Source organism: Mycteria americana, chromosome 11, assembly GCF_035582795.1.
Source record: "Mycteria americana isolate JAX WOST 10 ecotype Jacksonville Zoo and Gardens chromosome 11, USCA_MyAme_1.0, whole genome shotgun sequence".
In the NCBI taxonomy this organism is placed as follows: domain Eukaryota; kingdom Metazoa; phylum Chordata; class Aves; order Ciconiiformes; family Ciconiidae; genus Mycteria; species Mycteria americana.
Genome location: NC_134375.1, coordinates 18,018,095 through 18,042,676, shown reverse-complemented (window position 1 = coordinate 18,042,676; position 24,582 = coordinate 18,018,095). Strand labels below are relative to the sequence as shown.

Here is a 24,582-nt window from a genome sequence, read left to right as displayed (position 1 = left end):
AGCCTCCGGCGCGCGCTCCCAGCTTGTACCAGCTCGCGAGGGCATCCTGCCCACGGCTCGAGCACTGGGAAGGGTGGGGAAACCCAGTCAGTCGTGTTTAACAGAGGGGCACCAGCATTATCGAATGCTATTGCTCCCGTCAGCCATCGCTCGTTAAACATGCCGAAAACCACAGGCCATTTCTTCCTCTTTTTTCCCTACCACGCTGTGCTGCACGCAGCATTATCTTCAAAGGGTGAAGCAAACATGTTTGCTAAACATGAGCAGACTAAATACATCAGCCTTTTAGAAGCAATTATTGCTGCTAGAGATTTAGCGAGCCTCATTGTTTCGTGGTTCGGAAAGCATTTTGCTGGCTGCTTTGGAGTGGGCTGCTCCTTCAAAGCAAGGGTCCTGTGACAACGAGTAACCCCTCACCAGCGAAATAAAAACCAGGTGGGCATCCAAAGGAGTGGTGCTTTCTTTTTGCTGAGCATTTAACTTACAGAGTCTCCCTGCAACAAAACAACAGCAATCTGGGGTCAGCTCAGCTGCTGCCAGCAGTGGTACTGACGGCAGGGTCGGCCAGGCTCCCACGGCAGAGGAGAGAGGACATTTCTGGAAAACATTGGATATTCTTTGGGTAGAGCTGGGAACCTTCCTGTGGTGTGCCCGGACTGGAAGGGATTGCTCTGACCAGGATTGAGACTGGTTGTACTGGTACAGGGCAGCAAATAAAATGTGGAGGAAAAAGGCAATGGAGTAAGTGCCGGACATCGTCCTCTTCCCTCCATCCCAAACAGGTTGGGATGTTCCAGACCAGGGTGGCTCACCTGGCTGAGATCCTTGGAAATCTGGAGTTGCAGAGCCAGGGCAGCATCTTGCCTTTCCATGGCCTTATTTCAGGGCAAACAGCTCAATCCCAAAAATTCCTTCTCTGTGCAAACCGCAATCATTCCCTTGTATCAGTGCATGGAAGCAGAGAGGAAGCGCAGTCGGGCTCTCTGCGGTACTAAGCCCTTCAAACGTGTATCTCAAAAAGATGAGCAACCATGGATGGCCAAACAGACAGATGGGGGAAGGAGAAGGGAAGCTCTCGATACCGGTGAGACTATTATAATTAGTGTAATAAGCAGCAATCACAGCTCAACAGCTGCCTTCCTCTCCCTGAGCGTCTGCTACGCACACCGGCACAGACCCATGGCCAAGGAGGATTTTGACACTTGCTGTACTCTGAACAGCTTTGCTCTGAAAAAAGTTTTGACTTTGGTAAACTTTTCATTCCATGTAAGACGCAGAGGAGAGCACTCTCCTGCTTTCCCAGCCTCTTCACCTTCACCAGAGCAAGCAGCACCCTGTGCTTACAGAAGGGTCACGAAACTGGGTTTAGTTTTGATGTCAACTATGATTTCGCATGTGGCTTCGAACAAAACCTCATCACCTTGAAGTTGAGGCAAATGTGCCATACTCAACTTTCTGAAGTCCCTGGAGTGTCAGAGATGTTTCTGTTCTACAGAACATGGCAAAACATGACAAAAATCATTTACCGTGGGCATACTGACGGGCACGTGTCCAACATCCTTCTCTGAACCTTCTCTAAGATAAATTCCTTTGAAACACACTTGTCCCCATCCATGCCACGGTTGCAGGAAGTTGGCAGTGAGCATATAGCACAGAAAAATTGCTCTACAACTCACTAAAACCCAAAGCAGCCCTGCTTTCAAAGAGGGGACTTCTTGACAGGAGAATATTTTAAAGGATTGGAAAGCAGATAGTGACATAACTGGAGGGCAGTGATTTTCTATACCAACAGTTAATTGGTTTGGAAACATATTTAAAATGGTGGAGAAGTTACGGGCTAGACTGTCATTTAAAATCAGTTGGGGATTTCGGTGAAAATGCCGCTTGCCAGCAGCTCACCAGCGGGGCCCGTGCCACCGGCACAGGATGCAGGCACCAGGCACGTCACCGTGCTGCAGTGCCGCCCCACGCTCCTCCTGCTTGTGGCCACAGCTCAGAATAGCCAACATCAGACGTGCTTGCTGCTCCGCTTCAGGTCTGTGCCACGTGCTATGAAATTCAAGTGAGCCTTCTCCAAATTTTGGGGAGCCAAGGACTAAGGTCTCCAAAACACCCTCTGGTACCTCGAACGACCGCTTGCTGCTGTTTTTCTCGTTTTGGGGAGCCCACTGCAAGGGAAAAGAGTGACCCGCTTGACCCGTGTTGCTCCACCACCCTCATCCCAAACACCAGTGGTAGGGGTCAGATCATCATCCACAGCCAGCGCAGGGGTTGCAAAGTCACTTACGTGACAGGCTCTGGGCCCTAAATTGCAAAATACGCTGTGGTGTAGACCCAGACTAATTCCGAATCATTTCTGGTGCTTGCGCTCCAGGAGGGATCGCTCTTCTCCCTTCCTTTTTGCTACCCCTTGGTCTAACAGGGCTGGGCAAGGGAAGCAGTCAGACACTCAGGATATCTGGATATTTTGGCGGTAGTTCAGGATTCAGCTCCCACTGATTTTTAGTGGGTGTTAGACACTGAGAAAGTGTCTAACGTGAAGGTGTTTGGAGGTGTGAGTTCTAAGCCTTTCATGTAAGAGACCATTTCCTACAGTGCTAAAGAAAATGAGAGCACGGAGGCAACAAATAATGACAAGCTTAGAAAGCAGAAATGTTTACACCGAGGAAATTTAACCTCTCGGTGAAAGAAGCCCCAGCCAGGCTGGGCAGGAGAGCTCAGGAGTAACTGCAAACAGGCGGTGATCTGCTGGAACAAGGATGTCAACAACACCGCACCGAAGGGTTAAAAAACATGACGTGCGAAGCCAGAACAAAGGTTTCTTTAATTTCCCAGTGCAAAGAAACACATTTGTACTTCCCTAACAAGCGGCATGTCACAGAATCGTATAGGTTGGAAAAGACCTTTAAGATCAAAGCAACAAGAGGAGCAAGAGCCGTTTGCCGTGACTCTGATCCTTCCCAGCTCCCCGGCCGGGACCCGGCTCACCACGTGGACCAGCCACGGCAGCTCCGGTGCCTTCCCCGTCAGCACACCTTCACAACCAGTGACGCAGCCGGAAGGTAAGCGGCGAGTTAACCAAAGCCGTCTACGCGGGGTGCTACAAGGCATCGCTTTATCCAAAGCGACAAAACACGACACCGGAGGCTGAGGCGCAGCGAGAAGCGCTCCGTGCTGCTCGCCTGGCACGAGCCACGCGACTCTCGTGACTGTCGTCGGGAGCAGCAGGACTCCTTTCTCATGTACGGGGGGGGAAAAAAAGGTATCAGAAAGCAAAGAACACTGGTACCATCGAGCCTTTCACTTGCTGCTCTGCTGTAAGGTGCCAGTGGAAATTAATGGGGCTTTCAAGTACATAAATGGATTGCAGAGACATCCGCAGTGAGTCTATTAGCTAATTAGTCACGATTAGCATTTATTTTATCCAACAGGCATTGAGGTAAAGGAGGTAGTTCTCTTATATCTGTATACGTCCCTTTTACACTTGTTAAAAAGTAGGACAAAGCTCTCTCCCAGGGACAGTAATACCAAGACAAAATTTCTCTCCCCCAAGGGAGGTGCCCACAGGCACAGCCTGAGCTGGGCACATCACTTGCTGTGGCTAATGGCATGGGACAGGGCCAGCATCACGGACCTTCGGCCCCAAAGCCCAGATCTGGTAGACCTCTGCAACCGGTACAGCCTTTGGCATGAGCCTGAGGCTGGTCCCGGGCTCACACTACTCATCTAGAACAAGGTATCCTAAAATCTGACACCAGACCCTGTCTCATCTCAAAGGAGTATTTAATCTACCAGGATGCTAATGCTTCAGACCTTCCTCTTACTGCTATGGGAAGTCTAACACCCTTTGCTGTGATCTTGTATCTGAGGATGCAACGGACAACAAATAAACATATTTCAACCATTTAAGTAGCTTCGCTTAACAATCATAGGAAATGCGTTAGATTTATAGCACCAGAGTAATTTAATACCTTCCACGCTGTTAACGAAGCAAGCATTAATGCCATTTTATCATCACTTCTAATTGTCCTGGCATCATTTCACGCCCACAGATGACTCGCTCCATAACTTGGTACCTACAGCACATGTTGGACAAGGTCCCCAGCCGCAGCTGGTTTCCAGCACCCCGAGAACTCAATCTCTGCTAATCCCAGCCCTTTAAAGCAACTCAGACTTGAGCAATCTAAAAAGGAGACACATGAAGTCACTTAGGCTTATCTCTCTAATTGCCTGCCTGCAAATCAGGGGTTTGGTGTCAGCCACTTCCACTCGCATAAGACATGGCAGTCAGAAAAATCAGACCTAAAATATTTACCATGAGCATTTTTAGAACTGTAAGCGAAACTATTGAAATCCTGCTTACTACTGCAACTCCAAACGCAATGTTAGCTATGAGGAATACATCAGGGTAACAAAGTAAGCGTTCATGCCTTTCCTCTGCTGCGGCTCTTTCCAGGTCTATGGCTGTGTAACACAGACTCCAATTCTCTCGACAGCTTTCCTGCACTGCCCAGTGCCAACACAGTGAAAATGTTAACGAATACCGTCCCATAAATATTTAATGTACATTTTCCTGTGAGTCCTGCTGTGATTAAATAGCCATCTCATTACCCAGGCCCATCCTTCTTTCATTTTTATCTTTGCACAAAATACCAAGAGGTGGGACTATACCCATGTGATCCAGCTGCTGGAAACATCACTGCATAAACCAACGCGAACAGGGCAAAATCCAAACACAAACTTCCAAGGAATGTAAAGAGAAATCTAACCCTGTCAGAGTAAACATTTCATCTCAGCTACCTCCCAGGACTTGCAGAGGAAGAAAAGCAGAGGGGACAAGCCAGCAATATACTTTCTTTTTGAGTGCACTTATTTGTCTGGTTTTATTGCCTTTTTCCACTGTATTTGGAGGTCCCGGCCACAATAGGGTCCACTGCCCATACCGCCTGGGTACGGGCATCCCCGGGTACCTCCCTGGGGCTGGCTCTGCTCCGACACCAAACCCTGAGCAGCTGCAAGAGGAGCTCTGCTGCTCTCCCCCACCTGAAACTTGGAGGACGTCCATGATTTGGCCGAGGTTACACAAGCAATCCAGGACAGACACGGAAGGGAACACGGATCACCCAGACCCGTCACCATCGCTGCTCTGGCATCGCAACATCTGTGACGCTCATCCCTGGTGTCCAAAGCACAGCTGACCGTAAGATCCACCCTGCTTGCATTTGCAACGTCATGACAACCACTTAGGAATCGCGATATAAAAATACTAGGATGCTGTTTTCTGGGCCATTAGAATTGATATATTCAAGTCCTTCCCACCAATCCTCAGCTCGGAAGCTATTTTTCCAAACCATACCGAAAGCTGCAATTCTGCTGGGATCACCCGAGACCACGAGAGTAACGCCGAGCGCCCAGAGTCAGCCAACGCAGGCAGCAGGGCTGGCAGCACCGGGTACGGGGTTTGTGCGTGCTACCTAACGCGGCACATGGGATTTCGAGCGCTGCCACCCAAGCACGTCCCGGACGGAGCAAGCGCCGGTGCTGGAGACACGTTCGTGCCACTCCCCGGGGCTCTGCATCGCGGGGCGATGCTCTGGCTTTCAATGGGCCACAGGAAAGGTTTCTTCTGACAGACGAAAGTCGTACAGTCCAAATTCTCACCAAACTGCTAAAAATATAAAAGACTCAAAGGAATAAAGCTTGTGTATGTCAGAACTCTTGGTAATTCCTCCCAAATACATAATTTTTTGGCACAGATGCTAAAATGTAACTGGAGGGCAAGCATTTAGTTCTGTTTTAGCTGGGAGAGTCCCAACTTCTGTCTCTCCAATTTATATATGGAAGCAGGCTCATTACGCAATACGTGTTTCAGCGAGTTCTGCATCAGGGAGGGTGTGAAGCTAAGGCTAACGAGGGGAATATCATTAAGAGTAATAAACAGTAGAAAAGCATGAACAAATAGGCTTGTCTGAGGCACGGGCTGCTGCTGCTGCATATATCACAAGGAGACTCCAAAGCGAAAAATCTGAGTCTCTCTGCTCTGAGATATGGGAGAGAGGGCAACAAACGGCGGTGTGTGGGCAATACTGGTGAAGAACTGGTGCCAACTGGCGAGGCTGCTTTTGTAGAGCTGCGCAGAGATGCTGGGTGGTCGATGCAGTGCCACGCTTGCATTAACGCATGGGAAACATAAAGGCTACTGGAGATTAAAAGATGCATTTTCTCCTCCAGAACTGGCCCTGAGTCACCACCCCATGCCGGTTAACACACACAGAGCATTCAGAAGACCACTTCAACATATTTTGCTTGTCTGCATAACACTGATGCTGGGAATAAATGTACACATTTAAAATTCGCTGCCGCCAGGAGAGCCAGCCCCCAGGAAGCACCAATGCCCATCTCTCGGCGTCACATCTGCAAACGCTGGCACTATTTCCACGGCCAGCCTGAAACGGCTGGTTAGATTTATAGGTCACCGCCACCACGAATAAAGCGATGGGGCCGTTTTGCTCAGCCTCTGGAAGCAGCTCACCTCCAGCCCCCTGAGCCATCTCTGCTGGGCAAGGCGGCAGGCAGGACGCTCCAGCACCGCTGGCGTGGTCCCCTCGTCACCACGCTAACACCGCGACCGCCCCACACATCCCTGGTGGGGCAGCACCGGGGAAGCCAGCTCATCTAAGCTCCCTTATCGACCTAAGATGACAGCTGTATTTTGGAGAGGAAAAAAACCTTTTAAAAGGGAAAAAACAGGAGCTTCCCCCCCCCTTCCCCCCCCCGGGGGAACAGACAGACTCATTTAAGGTGTAAGTAGATCAAGTAGCTAATTAAGGAAATAACCGATAACTTAATCAAGATCATTAGAGGAATCAGCATGTTGCTGCTATTATTTAAACAGTAGCAGAGGAAAAATATGCTTGTGCAACTGGAGCCTTCAAAACCTCCGGGCAGCCCGATCTACAAGCGGGGAGGCTCTCATGTCACCCCATTGCCGGTGCCAAAGCCACTGAGGAAAATACTCAAATCTCCTGGTAATTTCCCGCAGACAAGAACATTTAATCATCCCCCAGCTCCCCAGCTGCCAGCACAAAAATCCCGAGTGAATGATTCGCATGTTGAGAGAAATTTGCCGTAAGCAGCAGCACGGCACTCTGCCCCGGGACGCAGCGCCTGCCTGTTCTTGGGGGGGACACGGCACGGGACAACCCCTTCGCAGAAATAAAGTCAAATATATTGGGCCATATGCATTTTGCTTTTGGCAACTTGTGCTAACTTCGCTCCTCAGCCGGCTGCTCCCAGGACTGACCCTGCGATTTCTGTAACCCCCCCACGGGGGGTTCGCACACCAGCACCACGTCCCTCTAATTACTCCACCAGTTGCACAGATAGAACATCTGCTCAAAGAGAGCAGGAATCCTAAAGCACACAAATAATCTCCGCTGCCTAAACAAAGGCAAACAGAGGATGCTGCTGAACACCCCCACCCAGCAAACAGCCCCCGGACCCCTGCCCAGCGCGGGCGTCCGGCAGGCTGGGCGCTCCTCCGCCTGCTCCGGCAGGAATGAACCCCTTCTTCCAAGCAAACGGGTTGGTTGTCACTAACACAGCCTCCTATCTGCTTAATTCCTAAAGTATCCCAAAGCAATTGAATTCAGCAAGTTTGATTAAGTACTTAGAAAGCTTTGTTTCACTTAAAAGGTGCCTTTGTTTTGCCTCAAAAGAATTAGATATTTTCTCCTGAATTCACGTGAACAAAGACAAAAAAAAAAAATCCAACATCCAAAAGTTAAAAATAACCCTTTTTGCTGTATTAAACACAGCTGCTGAAGGCTCAAAATTCGCATTTTGTCATTCCGCACAAATCCTTGCAACAGCTGAGAAGACACACGGCGTGTTTGGAAACCCGGAGCCGAAGATAAGCTCCAGCCTCCCGCGGGGTTTTACTCTTCGGGGGTTTTTCGACAGGGTGGGGAAAAAAAAAAAAAGCAGGAGCGGCTCCGGGGCTGGTGAGAGAAGTCACGCTGGCATCCAGGAGAAGTTTTCCCGTGTGCTCCGGGTCGGACATCGGCGGGGACACGGCACATCCCCGCTCCGGGGCCCTGCCGGGCCCCCGGGCTCTGCCCACAGCGAGAACCGGCGCTTGCAAAGACAGGCAGGAATCGGAGCTGAAAAAGAAAAATCACTTCCCAACGCAAACATCTGTAGGGCGTTACAGCGGCTTCTGCTTTCATAGGCTATAAATCGGGCGCGATTACTTACCCAGGCTAAACAGGCATTCACCTCACGTGTAGTGGGTAAGGGCCGAGGGAAGGACGGGCAGCGGGACGGGCAGCGCCTTCGGTGCCGGGGACCGGGCGCGTCCCCCGGCGGCGGCGGCGGAGCCCGGGCCGGGCCGGGTGCCTGCGCGGCGGCGAGCGGCTGCGGCCATCCGGGGAGGGAAAGGCGCCCACCGCAGATGGAGCTTATTGGTGAAACCCGTCAGCCCTAATCCAATCGCCTCCCTCTACCCAAATTTAGCTCTCCACGGAGCCCACACCCCTTCCAGTTCGGACCAGCGGTATGAAAGCGAACTTACCTTGCCAATGTATAAATCACGTAAAGAGAAGCAATAACATCCTCCCCCCCCCCCCCCCCCCCCAATTTGCTTCACCTCTTTCTCCCAAAAGAGTTTCTTATCTACCTAATTCGAGGGGACCACAGCCTTGCGAGCGCGCTGAAGAAAGCCAGCAACTCCCAGCGTGTGTCACCGGATCCAAAGTCAGTAAGGTAAATATCAGGACGCCAATAAAACCAGTATTTATCAGAATGCCCAACCGTACCCCTGACACATCTGGGTCAGGACTGTATCACATAAGGAGGAGGTTTATAGAAACGGTTAGCACATGGTTCCTGATACCGAGTTTCACAGAGGTAACTACTGAATCATAAAAAGCACTGCTGGCAAACAGCCTGGCCGGCCAACACATATGGTTTTCCTTTTTTTGCAGCCTGGCGCAGACGTTAGCCGTAGGGACCCGTCTTTCTCCGCCGCACACAAATCTAGATGCTTGACCACGGCGTTCGCTTCTGACGCTCGGGCTAAGGTGGGGGCTACTGGCAGCAGCTTGGAAACCACAGAGCTACACCACGGGCAGCTTCCTACTGCAGGCAGCGACCTAGAAACCCTGCCTTCATTCACAAACAACGGAGGGCCGGGGATAAAAGCCTCTCGTGCAAGCGCTCATTTCTGCACTCGGTTACAGATGTGCAACCCTGGAGCAGCTCCAGAACGTGGGCCAGCGTTTGGGCGAGCTTTGAACGCGCACACACGGCTACCTCCGAGTGAGCGGTATGCGCTCCAGGTGTCCCGGCGGACGGGCAGCAGGATCCAGATGTGGGCAAGCTGCTCTGGCCTTCGTAGAGGCTAGCAATTCAATGAGGTCTATTCATGGAGGAGCGAGCAGGGCTTCCAGGAACGCAGAGGAAGCGTTTCCGAGGGGTATTCCCATTGTAAGTCTAATAAATCCCTTTGCATTTTACCCCCCCCCCCCCGCCATTGCAAGCTTTAAATATAGAAATAATCAAAACATACATTAAAAGAAGAATTTATTTTGAACTTGGCAATGTTGATCTAAGAACCATCCTGCTCCAGAGCGGGGCTCGAAGAACCTGGGCAGCCTCAGGGAGGGCTGAGCCTGGCTCTCAGGGAACAAAAGCAGCTTACAAACCAGGTTCGCCACGTGAGAGCCTAATTAGAGACCGAAGCCCACACAGCAAACAGACAGACTACAGAGGAAATTGGAGTCTAATTTACATGGAGAACAATTACTTACTGTAACCAATTAGTGTCAAGCTGACTGACAGACTACCCAAAATACGTCCTCCCCACCCTCCCCTGCAAGTCTGAGCTTTCCTTGCTGCTTTATTTTCCCTGGGTTGTTCGGTAGGCGAGCAGCAGCACCTCACCACTAGACATCGGATGGCAAACGGAGACCTTTTGAGCTTCCCCATAACAAACACAGTTAGAGCCACCCACGTGCCATCCGCTGTGAGCCTCAGCCAAGCCAGAGATAGCAACAGCGGAGAGCAGGGTGATGTACTTTCTTTCCTGGTCTTAAATCCTTAAATGACATCCTGAGGGTCCCATTGAGAAGTTCACCATTTACAAGAGGTGTTCCCCCTTTCCTGGGCACGCGTTCTGCACTGGGGCTTTCACCCTCTGGTTTGCAATCAGGTAGGAGACCCGCAGGTAAGGGTTGTGTCTGTCTAGCAATAGCCTTTGCACAGTGCTCAGGCTGCAGATTTTGGGTCCCGACCCACGTTGCTGGCCTCCTCCACTGAAGGAAAGCACCAACCCACAGCATCACTGCAGCCTCAGGGCAGCGCTGCCAGCCAGGACGCCCAGCTCCAGGTACCTGCTCGGCTGTCTCGCAAAACAGCCCCCTCTTTGCAGATCGGGTCCCCCTCCTCCGGCCATGCTGTTCCCCAGGCGCTTGTGGGACCGTCGCTGCCCCTGTGCTCAGCAGGGAAATGGGGAATCCCACTGCTGCTAGAGGGAGATGGTATGGACAGAAAAACTCCTCCTTGGCTGGCACAGCACAGGGGTTCTCTCGGTCCCCCCAGTGCCTGCGCTGGGAAGGACATCACCTTCGCTCAGGGCTTTCCTCTCCAGCCACCCTGGACGAGGACAACTTCATTGCGTTTCCCAAAGTACAAACCGGTTGCTAATTCTGTAGGAAACCTGCTCCTCCTCCGTTAGTCCCCAAACTGGTAAATAGACTTTAAAAACTCCTGAAGTGCACACATGGAACCGACCAAACACCGTTTATCTTCCTTTTATTGTTAAAGAAGAAATGACTCATTCTATCATCATTCTCCCCCTTCCCAGCAACATGCTCCTTATTAACAGGACTGTCTAATTGCTGTCCTTTGCTCCAAACCCCGGACTGCACGTGCATTTGGAATGCACAAATGACAACAGCATTTCAATACAACTTGCTGCATTGCTCTTCATAAACTTCTCAAGACAGCCTCTGTGAGCAGCCTCTCTGACTGCTCTTCAGAGAGCTCTCGTGTATGCGTATTCAGGCACGCAGGGACCACATTTTGGATATTTAAGACCAGGCAATCAACCCTTCCTTTGAGAAGCACCAATATAAAGCATATTTAAGGACTTTATGGGTCTTCTGTACGGATGAGATAAGCTATTCTTTTAATCTCTGCAGGCTACATGGATATGGCATTTTAAAGGAAACTTATCCTAAAAAGAAAACTTGGAGGAAATGCTTTGTGAAGTATCTAGTGGCTGTTTGGTAATATTACCTGGAGACGGCCAGGACCTCAGGTGGTGTAAAGCATCAGCAGGGATCCTTTGATTTCAGTTCACTTCAAGTCAATGGTGCTAAAGCAATTTACACCACAGGAGCACTGCATTACCCCACAAGAGGGGTAACGCAGGACCATCTCACCTGGGTCTCCTTTGGGTACAGCCACCATGAAGGCTGCAAATCCTGGTGGCCCTGGTCTCCCTCTGCTCCCCCCTGCCTCCTCGGTTAAATTAAAAGTCTCTGTTAATTACCGAGTGGATGCAATGAAAATGCATGTGTGCTCACGCTCCTCAGAATTAGGCTGTTAATCTGGTGTTTATACTCCTGGAGTTTATCTCCTCCACACCCCCCTTCTCCCCTGGGAACCGACTCTCTGCCACTTTATCTGCAGCTCGAAGGACAACACACACTGCTTCATTTTTAAATTCCCCTCCAGTGCTACACCCTGAACCAGCTCTTCAGAGAGGGGGCCTCCGCCGGCTGTAATTCCCATTAATTCCTCTTATGATTAACAGGTCAGCTCAAGCCACCCTGATGACAGTGGGCTTCAGAAGTGCAACTCTATCAAAATTATCTATGCATAGAAGACGATCATTATAGGAGCAAATGCCTCGCTGAGACTTTTATCAGCTGCGTGCTTGCTGCTCGCTTTTGTGCCGCTAACGACTTTATCGGGAGCGGGGAAGGCTTCAGCCTCATCGCTCTGCGCTGCGGTGCCTCCAGGCAGATGAACCTCTCCTCTACGGTGGGCGAGATGCTGATTGTAAAGCCGTGGAGGCAATCACTCCTGGAGGGAGGTAGGGGCAGGCGGGAGCATGGGGAAATTAGAGAAACCTTCTTCTGAGTGCATCCCATTAGCGCTGGTGGCAATTACGCGTGCTGATCAAGTAGGTGGGCTTCCCAGAGCCCCCTCTGAAATTACTGGACAGGGAGGGAAGGTGAGAAAAAGGAGGAAAACAGAGAAAAAGCAAAATAACCCTCAACAACGGCGGCAGACATCACCCCGGCTGCCTGGGAGCAGGGCACGGAGGAGCAGCCTCCTCCCTGCGGGCATCCCTGTGCTGGTGGGCACTCAGGGGAGACCCACAGAGATAAAAGGGAGCAAGACCAGTTGCAAAATACTTGTAAAAATGCTAATGGTCTCAGGTCCTTTTAAGCCATCTTGAGCACTGCTCAATCACTTCTTTTATTTGCTTTCTGGTGGGATTTGATTAGGCTTGAGCTCACCGAGTTTACGCTGATAGGCTGCGCAGCCTGGTGTGCAGGTCAAAGCCGGCGTGGACCTGCGAGCCACCCCATGCCCCAGCGATCACTGCCAAGCTCTGCAGACCATCCTGCCCCTCGTCTTTCCAGTTTCTTCACTAGTTCCATGTGAAGAAAAGAAGAAACCAACTTAACAATATCTTCCTTACAATAGCTCCCGTTAGTGCATATTGAAATAATAAAAACCAGAAGGAAAGGCAAGAACTTCAGTTGCAAGCACCGTGCAGCCTTGCAGTCCTGACCCTGAAACTCCTGACAAGGTGACACGTTATTAAGAAATATCCATATTAATCCCAACTGTAAAGTGCTATGTTCAGCCAATTAAACTGCCTGAGCAGCTGAGAGCTCCTGGAGACCTTTGTACTCTGCTTTATGTTTTTTTTTTTAAATGCCCTCTTAGGGAAAGGAATGGCTTCTGCAGAGCTGAACCGCCCAGCTCCTTCCAGCCTTGCCGTGTGTGCGTATAAAATGTTCTTGGCTGCTTTCAAACACTGCACATTAATCTGCGCAATGGAGCCTGTCTTCTTCAGCGTTCGGATGATTTCTCTTCAAGGCAGGTACGACAGAGCTGTTCCACTTGGCATCACATCTCCTCCCTGCACCCTTCCAAGCCGTTTGGGGTTTTTTTTTTTTTTTTTTTTGGTATTGCCAGAATAGCTCACAAGCCATCACCCCAGGCATGTGTGAACCTGGAGAAGAATATACTGCTGTAGGAACCCACAGATATATGAGACAGCCAGGATGCTCAGAAACAGAACCAAAAGATTACGGTTTTAATGCATTGAATTATGAAAAACACCACCACTCCTTTCCTGCAGCTTAGGACACATCACTTATTTCTCCCTCAGCCATTTCTTTGCCTGTGGCTGAACCCAGAGTGACAGAAACTGTTTCTTGAATTAAGGGCTGCTGAAACAAAACCCCAGAGAGGTCTATGGGTGGCGATTACTGGAATTTGTTCCCGAGCAATGTGAGCCCCAACATCCCACCTCGATGAGCCCCACGCACCAATAAATCAGAGCATCCCCACCACGCAAAGGGCTGTCCGCTACAAAGCCAGGCATTTTTATTAACACCACACTTGGGGCTTGGATTTTCATGCCTGTCTGCCCAAAATTTACGCAAGCAAGGATCCCCGTTGCTCAGAGTACTGCCAGCCAGGCACCTCGCTGGCTGCTTTGCACGTGCGACCGCTGCAGTGGCTGAAGCACGCTCTGAACTACCCACGTGCCAGCGAGGCCCAGATTGGTGAAGCATGATGTTTCTTCAAGTCTTCATTAAATATTAAGATGTTCTGTAGTCGCAGTCAACGGGCTTCCTCACAGCGGAAACTTCAGCTGCAGCTTTGTCTGCTGGGAAGCGTAACTTCGGCTGCACCCCGTGCAGAGGAGAGATGCTCGTCGCTGGACCGAGCGGTCCCTTGCCACGAGTTAGGGCGGACGTTTCCCTTCTTCACCCTGCTCTCATCACCTCAGGCATTACGCTCCACAGAAACACCCAGAGCCCGCGGAACGGAGCAGGAGCAGAGCGGGACCGCAGACCTCCTCCACGCCTGGTACCAGCAACTGTTTAATCACACCCGGGTTCACCACGAGAGGGATGAGCACCTCTCGCCTCCACCATGGATGGGGCTTCTCAGGAGGGCGGGTGGCTGGGAAGGATAAAAGCTGTCTAAGGGTGCACGAGCACCCTAACCCCTGCCACTTGCTGGAACCCAGCAGTCTCAGGCTTCTGCAGCACACCTCGTGTTTTGGAAGCTGCAACGGGAATGCCGTATACTTTCCCTTATTTCCAAGCATCCCCAAATCCCCATCTGGCATTTCTACAATGATTAAACACACAGCTCTCAACACTGAAACCCCATAAAAATCCATATGGGGACTGCCACTGCAAACCAGGCAATACCTGCCAGCAGCTGTAATCCTGGTGCCATCAGATCTGCACGATAAACGAGTCCATTTTACCGGGGCTGGGTTTTTCTACAACTAAAATGGAAACAAAAATTGGCTTGCGAAGATGAACGATGCCTGTGATAGTTTTCTGCTGCACTTGATTAAATACAGCACACAACAAACCCATTTTTTCCTCCTTGAACGATAAACTCGATAGTCTAAAATTAAGCCCAGCAGGGTAAGTAAGATCCTGTATAGATTTCAAAAGATACCGCGATTTTTTTGGAAAGCCTGACTGCGCTGTGTACGCACTTTGCAAAATCGCTCAAGTACCTCTGGCACCAAATATAAACACAGGGAAAGCTAAAAATCATGTAGTGTTTTTATCTTGATACAGCCTATACCACAGAGTACAGCCGTGGTTTGCCATTTCATGGCAAACCAACTCTTTGCTTTTGATCATTTTAGTGTGTAACTGAGGATGTGAATGTACAATAGTATCATAAAAAGAAAACGGGAAGAAAAAGCCCAGTCAAAGAAGTAGACCAACCTGGACCACACGCTCCCCAGCCAAAGGGTATTTGTAGATACCAGAATTACCATTTCTCTTCAAGACAACTGATCCTTTTCATGAAAATATAAGAAGCCCTAGAGAAATTCTGGTTGATCATTATTAAATGGACAGACCTCATGCATTTTTTTTTTTTCCAGGAAAATGACTGAAGCTTGGCTTTAGCATAATCCTGAAGATTATTTACATCTTCTGCAGGTTTTTTCCACTGCTGCTGAATAATCAGGGCTCCTTAGAAAACCATTGCCAGAGAAACATAAATCCTTTTTTCCCCCCCCTCCTTTCCTCTTTCTTCTACATGTTTTTATACATTCTTCCTTGCACAGGAGTGGTAAGGAGGCTAAAAATACTCGAGGCAAGCAGACACGAGCGAAAGCCCCGGGGAGCGGCTGGGAAGGGTCAGCGTCCCCCGCCGCAGCACTGCCCGCTCGGCAGCGAGCCTGCTGGGGCAAGTCTCTCGCCTCTCCTCCATCCCCAGCTTTCAGCACTATCTGATGAAGTGGGAGCCTGGGTTGCCTTTCAAACACCTTTTTTTTTTTTCCAAGAGAAAGGCCTAAAAGAGGAAAAAATTGTGGCTCCTCGGAAGGCAACGGGAGGAAGAGCCGCCTCTCTCTTTGGAGGAAAGGGCTCCAAAACACTGCAGGTGCCTGGCGTACTGGGGTGCTTTGGGGAGGGAACCTTACAGGGATGCTTCAAGACAAGCCCTTTGCTTTCTGCTTCAGCATCCTTATTGTTTCCAGTCACACAAAATCCCTTCCTCTCCTGCTTTTGCCCTATCCATTAAAACCGCTGTGCACAGGGAAACAATTAAATACTCTTAAGCAGGCAGGGCTGCAACTGGCATGGTAATGAGGTCGTTATGCTCCTTAATGTGCTTTCTAAAAATAAAATTACCTCCAGGTATACAGATCTCCTGGCTGCACCATGCCCAGGGAATCATCTTAATGCAAATTCTCTAACAGTCTTGCTTGGTTTTGCTGTTTTAAAGCAAACCTGGCCCCATCAGGACAACAGCAAGGGCTTGGCCGACGTGCAGGGTCCCAAATTTCAGCTCCCCTCAGGTCAAGGGGAAGCCAAGAGACCTGGAGCTGTGCGTGGCCAGACCCTGTGTCAGAGCCAAGGGTCACCTCTCAACACACAGGGCACAGCCAGGCTAAGGGACCTCTGCTCCACAACCAGGTGCCATCAGAGGCCAGGACCGACCCCTCGTCCCCCTCGTGTGACGTCCTCCCTGTCACCATCATGGGGATGGACGTCGCCAAGGTCTAGGCTGGGAGGGATCCCATCTGGCGAGCAGCGCTGGTTTGAATTACACAGCAGCCTGTGCTGCAGAAGGCTCATTTGCAGCAATTAGAAGCTTCATGTGGGCACACGGGAGGACTTCAAAGGACGCCGGTAGCCTTGACAGCACAAGTCTCTTTTTGAGTGGTCGAGAGGCAAAAACTCCCCTGTGCCCTTGAGCATCTCTTAATAAACCAAAATTATACAGAACTCTTGGAGGGGAACCAGACAGGTCACTGCAAAACCCACTCCAGTGAAAGTTAAAGGTTGTATTTTTTATATATCTTTTAACACGTGCAATTCCCATATGCACACGTCCCCCACCCAGACACACAGCCATACGCACTGCTTTGCTTCCGCCAGTCTCCCAAACTGAACACAAACAAGGGTTCATGTATATTGAAATCTGTAGGAAGCTTAACATTTACTTGGCTTTTGTGTAAACACTTACGTGAATTACACAAGTTTCAGCCAAGAGGCTCAGCACCCCACCGTGCCGAGCCATATAATTCATTACAATTAAAAGCAGAGAGCGAGGCAATCAGGCCTGCCCGACACTGTGCTGGTATGGATTTGCTCTTCCAAATGGCTTCCAATTTGTCTTCGCAGCAGCTCAGCCTCTCCGGGAGAAACCCTGCCGGCATTTGCCCTGTGCTGGGTGGGGATGCTGATCCCGCACCTCCAGGGCAGCCCGTGCCCGCGGGCTTTGCCAGCTGACTTGCACCCACGCTGCTGAGAAACCCACGCCGAGAAATCGGCATTACCCAACTACAGCCAAGCCGCGGGCAGCGGAGGGGACGGGGGGACCCAGGACACGTAGGTGTCCCAGCCACAGCCACAGCCTCGCCACGCCAAACGCCGCATCCTTCGGTAACGCCACCAAGCCAGGACGTTTTGGGCCGTGCGTTTGCTTGTGCCATCAGGGTGAGCTCCCTGCAACCCCCCTTGCAGGCAGGTGAGCGCTGCCCTGGGTGCAAGTTTGATACACACAGAGCATCACATGCTGGCAAAAGCACTTTAATAAGAATAATCAGTAAGAGAACCCCCCACATAAGCACGTGCATCACCCCAAGCGGCAAGGCAGCATCTATTCCCCAAGTCTCTGCCTTTCTTACTCAGTATTCATAATATGCTAAGCTATTAAACTATCCTATGGAAAGCGCTGCGGCTTACTGTGCTGCAGACAAGTGGTGTTATCATTTGGTATTTCTTCTTTTGTTATTACAGTGAATCTTCCTACATCTCTGAAAATAATCCAATTATTGCTTACCACTGGTAAGGTCACCGTTGCTTTGAACAGAGATTTGGGTAATACTCTGATTACTCTTAAGCAAATATTGCTGGGACTTGGGCAGAAATTTCAGAGAGAGTGAAAATCCATTTTACTGGAAACCACAGATGGAAAAATATTCACACTCTAGAGGATATAAACAAAAAAAAAAGGTATCAATTCTCTGCCTTATTAGAAAAATATTGGTTTATCTCAAATCAACAGCATATATATATTCAGCTATTAAAACAATATATAATTTCTCATATCATATAACCTTCAAAATATGGCAATCATCGAGTCTTTATTAAATGTTCCCATATAGGTTCCAAAAGGTATTGAACTACTTAAGTGCAATATATGGAAAACAGCAGAAGGTTTGTATCACTTGTGGGAATAAAAGAGCTCCCAGAGAAAAGCAGGTATCAAAGATCAATCTGTAATAAGGAAAAGGAAGTTAACATCCCTTACAGCGGCCTCAGAGGTAATTTTTCTACATTGAGCCAATGAGATAACAGCAAAATCACACAAAATACAGATGATGCCAAGAAAAGGTGTCTATTATATTTCTTTTGGTGCAATTAATCACGGGTTCTTTACTGTCAGACCATCTTTAGGTAATGGCAAAAAAAGGGGAAAAAATACCCAACCCTTTTTTTTTTCCCCTTAAGAAGGAATTAATCATATTGTCACTGAAAGATGGTTTTTCTGACATCACTTTTCTTGTACTAGCCAACTGATATTAAAAACAAAACACTGCTAGGGCTTGCTGTCCTTCTGCTGAAAGAGCAGAAGGATGCTCAGAATTAACCCCCAAGTGTCCTGCCAAGTGGAAACGGGCCGTCTCACCGATACCACCAGAAAACCCAAACTGGTGTCTCTGGACCGGGGGAAGGATGGCAAACGCCAACAGCTCTGGGGGTGGCCAGGGCTGCCTGACCAGGGCTGCCATGGCTTCTCCTCCTCCTCCTCCTCCTCCTCTCCTCCCTGCAACCGCATTGCGTGCTGGAGGGTTTCCTCCCAACACCCCCTCCGTAAATCTTTAGCCCACGGCTGGGAGCTGCACCAGGGGCCCGGCTGAGCCCTCGCTGGGTTTGGCACAGAGACACCCCCATGCCCTTTTCACAGCCGCATCTTTCCCCCCCACTCTTTCCGGCTCAAGAGGTTTCCAGCGCCGCGGGCGGATAACGCCAGGGCGGGATGTCAGAGCCGCCGGTGTGGCGGTGCCACGCGAGTCAGCCCCGCCGGGAGCTGAGGCAGCCGGTGACATGCCACCGGGGACGGGGACAGGCGAGCGGGCGCAGCGCCGTGCCGCCTCTCTCCTAGGAACCTGCTCCGCCTGCCTCAGACACGCCAAAATCCCGAGGGGATAGGGAAGAGTGGAAATCGCATCAAGAAAACCTATTTAAAGTGATACCCCGCTATCACGCAGCCAACGCGACACGTGAGCGTGCCTCAGCCCTCCCGATGACTTTATTCACTGCAGCGAGCTGCCTGCCGAGCCGGTGCAGCCCAGCGCAGGGCACGCCGCGGGGCCGGGGGAGATGCCAAGCACCGTGACACGGCAGCACCATCGCAAAGCCTAACCCTGCCTTTGCCCTGCCCGTCTTTGCCTCCTGCCTTCCCGTCTCGGAGTAAGAAGGGGACCAAGGCGGCTTGAGGAGGAGGGGACCACTGCCAGGACAGCCTCTGCCTAGAGAGGATGCCAGGGGATGAGGATGCCCAAGGGATGAGCAAGACCCCGTTCGAGGCTCGTTACCCGCTGACGGCTAACGAGGCATCGCGGGGCGCCCACGTACCTTCCAGCATTGGCCTCTCGCCTCTCTCCCCCGGCCAGGAGGCAGCGAGCCACTGCACGGGCTTCAGGCACGTTTGGCAGCAGGAGCTGATGCTCTCATCCATACACTTAAGGTGTCTTCTATTTTGAACCCGGTCCCAGTGCCTTTCTCCTGTTTGCTTCTTAATGCTTTACTCCTTAATGCCCGCAACCCGCTCTGCAGCACTGACACCTGCACGCTTTTAATGGCTCCTGGATTGCCTTGATTAGACAGCTTTCAGGGACCTTTGACTCTTCTCTCAAGAGGTATCCAGGAGATGGGCCATAAGCTAACAGTGCCAATCCAGACCGCGGGGCTTTATTTCTTCTTGTGTATACACAACAGCCAGGGCTTGGGCTCTTGCTTAGACCTTCCCTGGGCATCTACGTGCTATGAAATTGGAGTGCAAAGGGTACAAAACACTGCCTAACCGCAACTGCACTTCTACTGGGCTAAAGACTTGTGCCCTGTGTGCTTATTCCTACAAAAACATAAGTAAGTTGCCAACTAATCCTCTCTTTCCTAAGTAATAACTATATTTGCATTTTTTTGCAGCATGGGACCTGTTTTTTTGGAGAAAAAGCAGCAGCCGGAAAAACTGAAAACTGAATATTTAACATATAAACTGTATTTGTGCCTTAGAAAGAACATTGGCTATTTTAAGCACGTTAGATTGCTAGGTTAAATATCAGGAAACACAGAAAGAAAAATACACATAGTTTTGTGCTCCCCGTTAACGGTACTAAAACCCAGCACACAGGAAAGCCTGTGGGACAGGATTTTTAAAACCATCCTGCGAGCTGCAGAATAACCTCCAGGTTAAAAGTGCATTAAGATAATTATATTCAAAACGTCCCTGTCACCATCCGCTGAACGTCCCTGGCAGCGTCTTGTACAGCGAGCGAACCCCTGAAGCTGTGCTGGCACGAAAGGCGTCCGCCTTCCCAAATCCACGCCCAGGGATGGGTTTTGCTCACCGGCGAGCGAGCCAAACCAAGCCGCGCCATCGCTGTGCTGCCAGCTGCAGGAAGGCGTTATCCCGGCTGCCTCGCCGGGGCCAGCGCCGGCACCGGCACCCAGGACCCGCTGCTGCGGGATGCAGGATGCGGGGAGCCCGGCACACCAAAATGGCTGGGTGGCTCCTCGCAGCATCCCCCTTCCAAAAACTAGCCTGGGTGAGACAGGCTGAGACCTAAGAAGTGATGGATGGGTCTGAGACTAATGAACAGACGCCCCATCCGAGGATGGGCACAACGGAGAGCCAGGTAGCAAGCGGTGCCTGTGATTATGCTGGCACAGCACGGCCTTGATACTGGCAGGGTTTTGAAGGAAAAATAAAATAAAATAATAATAAAAAAAAAAACCAAAAAACCAAACTCAGCTGGCAGACCCCTTTCTAAAGAGGTTTTCACAGATTCTGAAGGAATATCAAAAGTATAGTCGTGTTTAATATTGTCAGTTTACAAACAGCACCTGATAGTGCTGGGTACTGGGGGGTACACCACCTCCCAAATAAACTTCTGAATCAGGAGAACCAAGAGAGGATCATTCCACTCACATTTGCACTGCTGCTTTTAAACAGGGCTGCTTAACGGCGAGGAGCCTGGGGAGGCCAGTAGCACGAAGGGAAAACAGTATGGGTGGATTTAATGCAGAAACCTAAGACAGCTCATTAGCGCAGAAGCGAGCGTTGTCAAAGAGCTCACGTCTGCACCAAAGCACCAGCCTGGAGTAATTGAGCCTAGCTATTTAACCCAGCGTGAACGGGACTTTACGGCACGGCGGTGAGACGAGAGCCCGGCACAGACCCTGTTCTGCAGGTACCACAGGGAGGGGACGGTGGCCCTTGGCCACGCCTGCAGCCCAGGGTGGCACAGCATCACCATGCAGACCTAACGCAGTCTGGAACAAGCCAGCAACCACCACGAATGGTGGTTTTTCATAAATCTAGTCGAATAACCAGTTGCACAGAGCCAACGCACATAGAGGTAACGCCACTCGCACTATCGAGGTTCTCATCAGGGACGAGTATGTCATGAATCACTGCTGAAGCCAACATTAAAATTATATTGATGTTAAGAATCCCAGGCGTCCCATTTGGTGCTCATATAACATATGGCACATGTGAATTTTATAGCTTTTGTATTAATCTGCCCAGAATGCCATCACTTTGCAAGATTTCATGAAATATTAAAATTACTGAGGATAATTTATTTTACAACTCTAGGCAAAGGCCTTGGGAATGATGAGAACCTCCCCATTAAACTCACACAGGTCTGTGACTCGCAGCCCTAATATCTCGCATCTGTTCGCCGACTGAGAAAAAGACGTGATGTCTTTCAACTCGGTTATTTGATGGATCGGCCTGAATTTGCTTATTAAGGTTTCTACAATCCATTATCACTGCAGGAAACAGAGGGAGGGATGATAGACTAAGCATGTTTATCAAACCACGTGAAGTCCAGAGAGACACTCAAAACAAATCTCTACAGCCACTGCAGGAAAGTGCCAGGCTTCTTTATCGACAGCCCAGCTGTGAATTGCACAGCTGGCTTTTAAAAACCCAACACAAGGCTATGACATGTAAGGACAGTATAGAAAAAGACTGAACTTTCATCTCTTATGATAAATATAGCACCGCTAGAAGCACTTCTAAAGGACTCCGGTCACCTGCGTGCAAACCAGTATTTAAGATATCAGCAGGTGGCCGAAACGCTCGTGCACCAATGCACAACTAAGCAGTAATGGATGGCGTTAGAAAGCAGCCGGGGCCAAGATATTCCCTGCTATAATGATTACTGTAGAAGAGAGTGATTTCTGCAATATGTATCAGGAAGATTCGAAGCCAACAGCTGCTGGGAACTTTGAACAACCAGAGAATTCAATAGTAAATCTCCGATGAATGGTTAACACCTTGCAAATCTCTTTTCAAGAGCAGGGAACGGTATAAAACTAGTAGCCTGTTGCAAAACTACGTGAGCGCAAGATATGAAGTCAACATTTCAACCAACTAATCACAAAAAAAGAAGGGCTCATGCAAGGTCCCTTCGTCCAGCCTCATGCCCCAAGGGGCAGGTGCATTGACCGCACGGGTAATGGTGCACGTCTCGGGCCTTGGCCACGTCTGTGCACGCAGGAAGAGGCAGCCGAAGAAATCAACTGCAGCGTCACATTGTCATGCACCGGAGTGTAACAGCCCGGGTTGTGCTGACGTCTGAAAAAACAGTTAGTAATTCCTGTACCTCAAACACAGCACGCAAAAACTTCTGCAAAATTTATTATTCCCTTATTTCTTATTGCAAATTGGGCTTATTGAAATCCCCCAAGCCTCACGACCGAACAAATCATCCTATTAAACATGAACTGAAGGGAATGAGTGGGGATGCATCTGCTCAAATGAGCACACAATTGGTAGTTACTGAGCATGCAATTATGAAAATTTGAGTCTGTATCTACAGAGATGTTTCCCATTAAAAAACATCTTGGTAATACCAAATACTCTTGGACCACTTCACCACTATGTAAAAAAATCATGTGCAAAAGTACATTCTACTTCCAAGACGCCATAAACATGAACAGCAGAAAACCCATATTCTGAAAAAGGAACTTCAAAGTTTGTGTTATTGACCCAAACGGCTGCACTGCAACCAAATGCCCACACAGCACCATCAATGAAACGGCCATCACCTGCCAACAGCAGCCCGCAGTCGAAATCGCAAACGATAAGGACAACGGTGAAGATAAATGAAGTTGGCTCAACAATGGCCGCACTCTGAATTACACTTTGATTCTATTATTTCCAGCTCCCGCGGCACATATGCTACATACATTGAGAACGTATCATGGCGACATGTGGATCTGTGCATTGATTTCAAAGGTATGTGGATTCACATAAACAGAGCGCGAGCGTGCGCCTGCTCCAGCCAAGACACTCGTTTATTCTTCATATGCATTTACGGGTGGGAACGGGCTCGTCAGCATCGCTGCTCAGTTCATCCGTAATTAACATCTGGATGCCAAAAGAGAACGAAAACCGACACAAGGCCTGAGTCTTTCAAAACTTTGCAAGCTCTCTGAATCCTTGAAAACTAAACACTGAATTAAATAAGACCTCTCTCAACCTGTAATGGAGAATTTGCATTTCCGGTTTAAACATGTGCTAAACTGTACAGACGCCTTGGTCCAGGGTGTTGACCCAACGTCTCAGCTGATGAGGGATGGCCTAGCAGATGGAGTGATCACACAGCACTGCAGAAACAAGGAGCGATTTTGCTTTAACAGCTCTCTTCTGGGAAATGATCAAGTGAAAACAGTCCCATTAAATTAAGGGGGGCTGGAGAATAACGAAACAGGAAAAATAAAACAAAAAACCTTTTATGCACCACCAAAACATTACAGGGATGCAGATGGCCATGGCAGCTCACGGTGCTCCTGCGTGGGATGCTCGTTGGAGAAACATCCCCTGAGGGATAAATCAAGCCCCTGTTCATCACACCCCAAGCTGGGGCCCTGCGCCCTCCCCAGGGCGATCGCAGCGCTCAGCTGGCTGGGATGCAGAATTTTAACTGGAACCAAAGAATCGTGAATTGGCTTCGCAATTTCGTTTCTGGAAACCTCAGAGCTGCTCTGTCCTTTCCCGTTAGACAGCCCTGTGCTGCTCGTGTATGGTTTCGTTGAGTCTGCTTGCTTTTACAGGTCCATCAGAAATAACTAAAAGCAGGAAATGGACAAACACACCTGGGAAAAGTCATTAAAATGCTTGTAACGTTTCCTACAATATTCATTGTTGTGCTGTATTGGAGGACACCACATGCTCTCTGCATGCTGAGCTCTCTGGCAAAGGAAATAATCCTGGTCCTTCCATGCTTTAACCCACAGCAAATCGACCTGGATCACCACATTATACCTGTCCTGAGAAATAAGGAGGCATTTTTCCAGGGAAATTCTGGAGAAATTCTCCATTTCTCCACCTTCTCCTCAGCTCAGTTCCTCTGGGAAGCCTCTCAGCAGGGCTGGCTGTCCCCAAGCACAAACAACACCCCATTGCTCATCCTTTCTGAAGGCTTTCTTCAAGTCTTCGGCACCAGAGGTCTGGCCACTGTGATTTACTCCAGACAGGGCTCCCTCTTCACAGCACTGCTTCTTCATTGCACCTCCACCAGAAATGTATCATGCCACCATGACT

The 24,582-nt window shown here is 49.8% G+C and overlaps 1 protein-coding gene across 3 annotated transcripts in view; it reads right to left on the bottom strand.

The window, feature by feature from the left end:
• The window catches only part of PRICKLE2 (prickle planar cell polarity protein 2), a 109,007-nt gene that overhangs the window by 51,075 nt on the left and 33,350 nt on the right, over window positions 1-24,582 (bottom strand). The window contains exon 1 of one of the 3 annotated variants that reach the window (XM_075513925.1): window positions 8,257-8,417. The exons of the other annotated variants lie outside the window; for them this stretch is intronic. The gene's annotated coding sequence lies outside the window, so the exon portion shown is untranslated. Of the gene's footprint in view, window positions 1-8,256; window positions 8,418-24,582 lie in introns of those variants that run through there. 3 annotated transcript variants of the gene reach the window in all.